We start from the raw sequence: 7,334 nt of genomic DNA on the forward strand, positions 1-7,334 counted from the left end.
ATGCTTCCTCCACTTTTGAGAGAGAGAGAGAGAGAGAGAGAGAGAGAGAGAGAGAGAGAGAGAGAGAGAGAGAGAGAGAGAGAGGATAAAATCATAAAAAGCTATCGACTAAATTTTCGTCGGTGGGACCTTTTTTTTTCTTTTTTTTTTCTTTTAAAGGCGAAGGTAGATTCTTTGGACTCTTTTTTTTTTTTAAGATATGATTCCTTTGCTTTTAAGTGAGGTTTAAGGGCAACTCTTTAGTTATATCCAATGGGATTGGCACAATGGTTGAGAGAACTGGTAGGCGGTCTGTTTTCATTTTAAACATGACATCAACCTTAGTAAAAAAGAATTACTACGTGTAAGCTGAATTACGATGAAAACAGCACCTGAAGGTATCGAAAGTAAGCCTTCAAAGGCAATTATAACTTTTTTGAACCTTTTTTTTATTTTGATAGATATTATAGATTTTTTTTTTGTTTTAAGTGAGGTTCAATAGCAACACCTTAATTATCCTCATGGGGTTGGCGCAATGGTAGAGATAGCGGTCAGTTCTCATTTTGAATCTTCATGACATTAATTTTTTGTGCCTCAAAAAAAAGCCCATTGACATGCAAACTGAAACACAACAGAATGAGAGCAACTCAAGGCTCATATCCTAAGAGAAAGATGTTGGGTAGAGGCTTTGACCTTCTTATTGGGTTTTCCTTCTTTTGAAGGGTGAAAAACTCTACTCACCCAAAAAAAAACAAAGTCTTAGTTAATCTTATCGAGGATATTATGATATTATGGTGCAGCCAATCACTAGTTCCTAGCCCAAACAGAAATTGAGGAGCTCTCACATAAACGGATGTCAGTGGATTGATTCAAATCGAACAAGAAAGTTAACATACCTGATTCAAATCGAACAAGGAAATCAGTGGATCTCATTCAAATCGAACGTGTCTTTTACCACATTCGATTTCCACATATTCGATGTGAAGAAAAGTTTATAATATATATGAATTTTAAGCCTCAAATCCAGTTTTTAAAATTTACAAATTAACCAAAATCCGACTTTTAAGTACACAGCTTAACCTGAACTGCATTATTATATACTAAAACCCAACTTTGAATTAGATCTTAGATATTTATTTTAAATGCTAATGCAAGTCGAAACCTGAATTCAATCACATATGTATTTAAAACTAAAGCTTAATTACAATTCAAGCAATTGTCATTTTTTAAATATGATTCTGATTTGATTTCTTAATTAGATGGTAACTTTGTTCATATCTGAATTTTTGAAGCTAGAAAGGTGGACAACTACTCAAGTCGAGTAGTCCATGTGTTTCACACGGGTCTGTTACTGTGTTAGAAGGTGCTTAACCACTCAACCTGAGTAATTTACTGTTCCTTCCAGAGCCTAAACTCCACGATTATCGGCCCCAGAGTTAGAGTTCATTTCTTTTTATCATGCTATTCTGGTAAAGAAGGAGAGGTCGCCACAAGGCATAGTTGGCAAACTTGCTGATTCACGGCTCAAGGTTGTTGAGTTATTGCGATAGTCGACTGATTACATGTTTTTTTTTTGTCTTGTGTTGCTAAACAATGAAGTTTATTGTTTTTTGAATTGTAAAATACAAACTTCTCTAAATATACACAATTGCTAGTTGATGAAAAAATCAATCACGAAGTCCCCACATACTTTATCTTCTTCATCTGATATGAGTGCTTCCATTGGATGGTGCATAGATGGTTTTTATACTTTTTTTGTCATCGGCAACATCTGTCAGCCATCTGATTTTAGTTCCTCCAAACTTTCTATTTACCTATTTAGAAAATGATCTGTCAATTCTTATATATATATATATATATATATATATATATATATATGCCCTATAAAATTTTAGACATTATACCGTGCCAGTGCCACCACTTGCAAAAAGTTCCTGCCTCCAACTTGAGACGGTCGGTCCTTTTTAAAGACCGGTCTAGGCCTTCTTTGGCTGATAATCGACCAATATGTTCATAAGATATTGATTTTAATAATTTATTGGGTCAGAATGGTGCATTGTCTAGAAAATTAATCTGAATTTTAGATTCGAGACCATAGCCATCTGGATCTCAGATCTATAGTTGTAAAATTTACTGTTTGTTTAAACCACTGCTTTACATAATGCAAATTAGAGATCAGCTTCAGATCGAAGATCCAAATCTATCAAACATAGCTCTTTTCTTTTTTGAGAAAAATCCGAAGTTCCCATCTTGCTAGGGAACTTGGTTTAGTTTTTTCTAATCAATGATGGAGAAAAAAAATTCTCATTGGTGCTGCAGAAGCTTTCAGATTTTAATGCTGCAAAGGAAAGCGTACTGCCATTCGGAGGATAGCCGAACAACTGAACCTGCTCACGTCGCATATATGCATATATTCTGGTGGGTAGGAGGTTAACAATCCGCCGCCGAGAAAAGAAGCCCAAACACCCTTTATTTTTGCGTCTATGAGTGGGTTGCGTCAAGGCCTGGATGAGTGGCAGGCTGCCCCATCTTTTATTGTCTAAAATAATAGTGCCCACATGAATTGAAGCAAAAATACACCATTTATATGTATTCGGCTCCAACCAGCTATGCTACGGCCCTTGGAGCAGGTATAAAGCATATCTTAGTAACGTATTGGACATCTCCTACTTTTTCCTTGATGTGTCTACGTTGCTTCTTCTATCTCCTTTCCTGAGCTGTTACATCTTGTCATAATTGAGAATTTTTGTTTGTAGCCAAGCATAAAAAAAAAGCACTTAAGAACTTAATTTTTCATTAATTTGAACAAATAGCAAATCAGTGATGAACCTTTAAATGTTTATTTGTGCAACTTTCGAAAGAAATTCTCAAAGTACTACTTAGATATTTTATCATTTTGTATAGAGAATTAATGTTCTTGGTGTCTCTTTGAAAATTACTGTCTAAAGTTGAGTTCCTCTTTGTTAACTTTTAAAAGTCAAGTAGTGATTTGTTATGTACCTAAATGGTAAATGTTTTTTTTATATTTTTTTCATATTTATAGATAATATCATATATATTCGATTTATTTCTTTACAATGAATATACTAATATTTTCAAGATTGACATTTGGTTCAACTAACTAATCGCCGAATTGGCAGCCTGATCAAATTGATTCAGAAATAGTTTCTTTGAACCTTGTCAAAAACTGAGTTTGTGCTTCCTAGGAATCTCAAGTGAAAAATTAATAAACTAACAATATAAGAACATGCAACATCATGTACTGCCGACCAGACTTAGTTTAAGGGTTTTTGTCATTACACTGGATTCAATTTTCAACCTGACCATATTGAATTCAGCTGTCATGGATTTGGCCTGTTTTCAACACTAAGTTCATATACCAAACATTACACCACTTTTATTTTATTGAAAAGTTAGGACCTACCTATCTTAGGAACCAGTTCCACGATATCCCATCCATTAACAATGAATCAATATAATATATAGGGCTTTGATTGGTTGTTTTGATTCTTGTTCATGAAACATTAGAATGAGACTAACATTGTGTTTTTGTTATATATTGTTTTAAAACAAATCATTCAAAATTACTTACTCTTTTTGGTTCTAAAAAACATGATGTGATTCTAATCTTGCTCTTAAATTCAACAAACGAACAGTATATTTTTCAAAACCAAAACGTGATGTTCTTGGAACATGTGTTTTAGGAACATGCATTTCAAAAGCTCAATATTCTTCTTATCAAACACCTTCTTAGGTGATACTATGCTGCGGGCTTATACTTGCAGGTTGAACAAGGCACACACTGCACTCGAATGCATCATATATGCACCAGCGAAAAAAAAAATGCAAGAAAGGAGAAGTTCGGGTATCTGGGAGATTATTCACTGATTATGGGTATTTTGGTCATTACGTCCCCCTCTCCGGTGCATACTGGACCATAGTGTTATCACCGGCCGGCCCTACCTTCCCATAGTGTTCCAATGGTATCAACCAAATCTAAACCACCAATTGGCTTTAGTCTGAAATTACATCAGCAAGACTGGATGCATTATAGAGAGAGAGAGAGAGAGAGAAAAAAAAACTATCACTATCGAATATCAAATCGGAAAATTATATATATATTTTACTTAATTATAATGAGGCCCACAAGTGCCTTTGCTAAGCTTAAAGCCACTAAGTTTCCCTCCTATCATCTCTTGTAATTTTTTCTCTTAATAAATACTTTTTATGTTTGTCGCATCTTTCTTAAGACGAGGGAGAAACTTGGTTAGGGAGCATTCTCTTTTTTCGTTAATGCTCCCTTTCTAAAAGCTTTCATTTTACAAATGGCAGCACTAGAAGTGCACCATGCATGTGACAAAGGGTTCTATCTGAGGTTCGGTAAGTGATGATCAGTTTTAACATTATAACTTCTTACGCTCAATCATTTCATAGATTCATAGGCATTTTTAGAATGCTTTCACTTAATGAACTAAGGACTATGTAATTGTAGTGAATCTGTTGGTCCATGCTAGAATTTGAGCTATATTGTTGTCTCGTCTATTAGTTTCTGTCAATCATAATCACAGTTTCTGTCAATCATAATTACTAGATCATCTGATGGGAATGTCTTTTCTGAGATCTAATTGCCCAAAAAAGAGAAGATTTGAACAAAAAGCTGTTGTGCTTTTTTCCATGTACTATGTAGTATCAAGTCTTGAAATGGACCAAGTATAACACCTCATTTTCAAAGTTTAGTTTTGTATTAAAATGTGCGAGAGATCTTCAAGAGCTTATCAAGAAAAGTAAAGTAGCTGGTTGTGCTTGTTCTATGCTTTTTTTTGGACTGAAATCAAAATTGCTAGGTGGTGAATTGAGATTCATTGGATCAAGGGTATGAGCTAGTGTCAGAGTGGGTTGCATCATCACAATAGTATTAAAGTCATTTCAACATTTAGACCTCGGGTTCCACACGAACCTATGTGCATTTAGGAGGTGGATTGTAATGACCCAATTTCAAAGTTTCGTCTCATATTGAAAGGCTTATAAAAAGGATTGTCCAGTGATAGGTTGTCTTGGTTCATAATATTTTTCAAGTTGAAACCGAAACTGCCAGATTGGAGGTTGGAATCCTTTGGACCAGGGCCCGAGTTCAGTGTGAGGGTGGGTCAAGTCGTAAAACTAAGAACTGATGAACAAATGATAATGGCAGAAGGGCAGATAATTAGATCACAAACTACAAAAATATGTGGCTTTATTATCGCTTCTCGAAGCTGAAATCAAATTTCTCTCTTGCAGTGGAAAAGAATTACAGAAATCATAAGAAGCCCTCATGAGAAAGGGAATACTTTTAGTATATATGCCTAACTTGCCAAAGGAGTGTTCTAATTCATAGACTTGACAATCAATTGCAGTAGTCTTGTCTACTGCATGGCATTTGCTGTACCATTGTGTCCTGTGAAGCATGATAATCTGGAGTACCTCTAAGCCTATGCCTAGAAATTTAACACTGTTGAAAATATTCTTTGAAACAACAACTAATACATAAAGTTTAAAAAGTGATTCTCTTGACAGTACACCACCACTTAAGCTGCTTTATAGTAAAAATCACGTACTCAGAATCAATTCTTCGGCGATGAAGACTCAAAAGTTTCCGCTTCTTAAAGACGTATGTTGCCGGAGATAGCACATACCATAGCTATCATCAAATAGTCTTTCTCATTGACAAGTTTATCAGGTGCAACTGAAAGTAGTGGCCGAGCCATCCATATTAAGCTGAGGAGCACTCATCATATATTTGAGGCCATTTTATATGCAAATATGCAGAAAAAAAAAGGGGGATTAACCAATATGTATGTATGGGAATTTTATTGGGATGTGTGGACAATTACCCACACATACCCACATGTGGCTCTACTCCTGACTGAAAGTAGTGGGGAACATGGAAAGATAAGAGAGAATCTGAGAACTCGATTATGTGTTAAGAGTTAGTTTAAATTTGATAAAAAAGCAACTAAAGCCAAACTTTTTGATAGTAATGAGGGTTAGCAACAGGGCCTACCCATGTTCAATTCAACAACAATAATTCCAACACAACTGCCACCGCATGAGTATCAAACAAGAAGTTTATTTTAGAGAGAGAGAGAGAAAGAAAACTTATGCAATTTGTAATCAGATGTTTTTTCTTTTTCAGCAAAGCCAGTAGAAAGCCACCCAAATACTGGCTAGGCATGATGAACAAGACTCCAATTCATAAAATACTTGAGATATTTGTGCTATGGAAGTACACTCAGCTTCAACTTGTGACAAAGAGGCAGTCTCCCTTTGGACTCCCAATTTGCCAATCCCTCTCATCTACTTTCTTCCAAGTCACCCGCGAGTGGGCAGCCCGTTTACTTGTGGGAACCATTATGTGGGAATTGACTCTAATGCCTGTCAACAAGAGCCAACCTAAGCAGCACTAAGACTTGCTGAAATCGTAAGGCCTGACAGCTTTATATGGTTTAGACGCAACCAATCGTCTTGATGCATATTTTTGGCGAGATGAGCTTTTAAACTGACAGTCATATAAGCATTATTTTGAAGAGAAAGGCTTTTTAAACTTTGAATCTCTCTCTCTCTCTCTCTCTCTCTCTCTCTCTCTATATATATATATATATATATATATATATATATATATATCTGATGTAATAACATCAGTGTTACAACGAGGTTCTCAAAGGGCTACTGAAACAATCAAACATAAATGCACTCTACCAGCTTTTTTTCTTTTTTTTCAGAATAGAGAATATACCGACTCCTCATCCACTAGCGATCCGTAAGCATATAATCACAGATTGCTCAGTTACCAACTCCACTATCGGCTTCAGTGTGATTACCATACAACTTCTGCAGAATATTCTGAGCAGAAATCTGCGTGAGATCTAAAATGATTGCCGTTAAGCTAAAACAAAGTTAACAACGCCAGGAAGTACGATGCTAGATATTAAATTTATGAATCTGCACAGGCAACTAGTCGCTCAGGGGCCCCAGAGGGGCCATTTAGCAGTAATAAAAGTGATGGAACAGAGCTGTAAGGTGTCATGCATCCACCCATCCACCCCATTTTTTGGGGCAGATTTGTAACATGTGTTACTGTTACCAAACAACCCCCAAAATGTGGGCAGATTTATAGAATATTTTTTAAAATGTCCAATTAATCTAACCTATTTTTAACAGTAACATAATGTTACTGTTCCCTAACGGCCCCTAGTTTTTTGACCCACCGAAGCAACAATAGTTTCAAACGTAATTGTCACCCATTGAAAGGCAAAAGCCTAATTTTGGAATCAACAGGTTTTCAAATGTTATACGGTCAGAGAGGCAACAGTATGCAA

This window comes from Nymphaea colorata, chromosome 5, assembly GCF_008831285.2.
Source record: "Nymphaea colorata isolate Beijing-Zhang1983 chromosome 5, ASM883128v2, whole genome shotgun sequence".
Taxonomy (NCBI): domain Eukaryota; kingdom Viridiplantae; phylum Streptophyta; class Magnoliopsida; order Nymphaeales; family Nymphaeaceae; genus Nymphaea; species Nymphaea colorata.